This window comes from Zea mays, chromosome 2, assembly GCF_902167145.1.
Source record: "Zea mays cultivar B73 chromosome 2, Zm-B73-REFERENCE-NAM-5.0, whole genome shotgun sequence".
NCBI classification, from domain to species: domain Eukaryota; kingdom Viridiplantae; phylum Streptophyta; class Magnoliopsida; order Poales; family Poaceae; genus Zea; species Zea mays.
The window spans coordinates 98,020,162-98,021,634 of NC_050097.1; the positions used below are offsets into that span (position 1 = coordinate 98,020,162).

The 1,473-nt window shown below is 61.2% G+C and overlaps 1 pseudogene; it reads left to right on the plus strand.

Moving 5' to 3' along the window:
- The first annotated feature begins 629 nt into the window (after positions 1–629).
- LOC103646726 (uncharacterized) lies at positions 630–1,221 on the plus strand (annotated as a pseudogene).
- Positions 1,222–1,473: the final 252 nt, after the last annotated feature.

The following is a 1,473-nucleotide window of genomic DNA, read 5'->3' on the forward strand; positions in this document are numbered from 1 at the left end:
TGGCTGCCGCCCCATCCCGACCAATAGAGCGCTAGCGTTGCCACGTTAATCAACCAGCAGCCAGCGTTCCTTAGCGCAGAAGCGTTTCGTGGCATCTCCCTGTCTTCTTCCTCCCTCTACCGAGCTCCATCCAGGACAGCTCTTCCACTGCTCCCTCACGCCAGCAGCAGACCACCGACGCCCTTCTTCCACCTCCTGCCCGCAGGGACATCCTCTGGTCCGAACGCGAGCAGGTGCCCTTCCTCCAGTGTGCCCCTCCTCCCATCGGCACAGGAGCTTCCCATGGCTGGCGCGCACCCCTGCTCGTGCCTTCACGACTGTCAGGGCATCGGCTCCGAGCTCCATCCCTGCTCCATGGTAGCTGGCCCCTCGCCCCTACTCTCCCCCCTTGGCCGCGCGCAGGAGCTCCCTGGGTCGACCATGGCCAGGTCCATGTCCATGGCGCGGCGCCTCTGCTCTCCCAACCGTGGACATCACCCTCCCCCTTCCTTGCTCCTGCCGTGCAAGCCGAGCGCCCTCCCCTGTTTCCCTCTCTCGGCGACGAGTTTCTCCACTCTGATGCCCTCCAGCAGGCGAGCAACAGTGCCGTAGCGAATCCCCGCGCTCCCTGCGTCGGTCTCCAGCAGCTCCCCCTGCGAGCTCCCTCAGATCTGGGTCGGTCACCAAGCTCCCTTCCTCTCCCCCATGGAGAGTTTCCCCCTGCATCTCCCCATGGCGCTGCTACCTCTAGGACGGAGCTCGACACCCCAAAGGTTGGAATCCGACCCCCTCTCTGTTCCCCTCAATTTCGAGTTTCCCTGGCGTTTTTTCCCCTGCAGAAATTCCCCACTGGGCGCTGGAGGCGCCTAGCTCGCGCTGGAGCACGGCAAGGCTTGACCGACGCCCTTTCCATGGCTGGCTTTGAGCAGTGGGTCGAGCCCCTCTTCTTGCCATGGCACTTGACCCCTGCTCCTCCTCTCTTCCCCCACAAAGCAGCAGCCGCAGCAGCTCTTTCTCCATGGACGCCCACACCCCACTGTTTTCCCTCCTTTTCCCCATCGTTGCAGCCCCACCGTGGCGAACGCCGCTGTTCCTGCAGCTCGTGCATCGTGGCACGCGTCATGTGTTCGACATAATGCTAAAAAGGGGCATTGTGTCGTGGACAGCGCCTTGGTGGTGCCATGTGTCCTCGCTACTCGCTGCACAGCCTCGTCTTGCGCTCGCCTACTCTCCAAGCAGTAGCAGCGCTCCTTGCGCTCGACCTCGGCAAGGACGTGCAGCCCCATCCTCGACGCCAAAATTCTTCGGTGAGACCTCGCTGTTCCGTGTTCCTTGATTTTATAAATTAACTGAACAAATAAGCCATGAAATAATTGTGTACGTCGTTTAATCGCAGCCCCTTGTCGTCGTCGCGCTTCACGCGTCGTTTCTTGACAAAAAGCCAAACCAGCATGCAGGCATGCGCGACACGAGTCGGTCAGGTTGTTCGCTTTA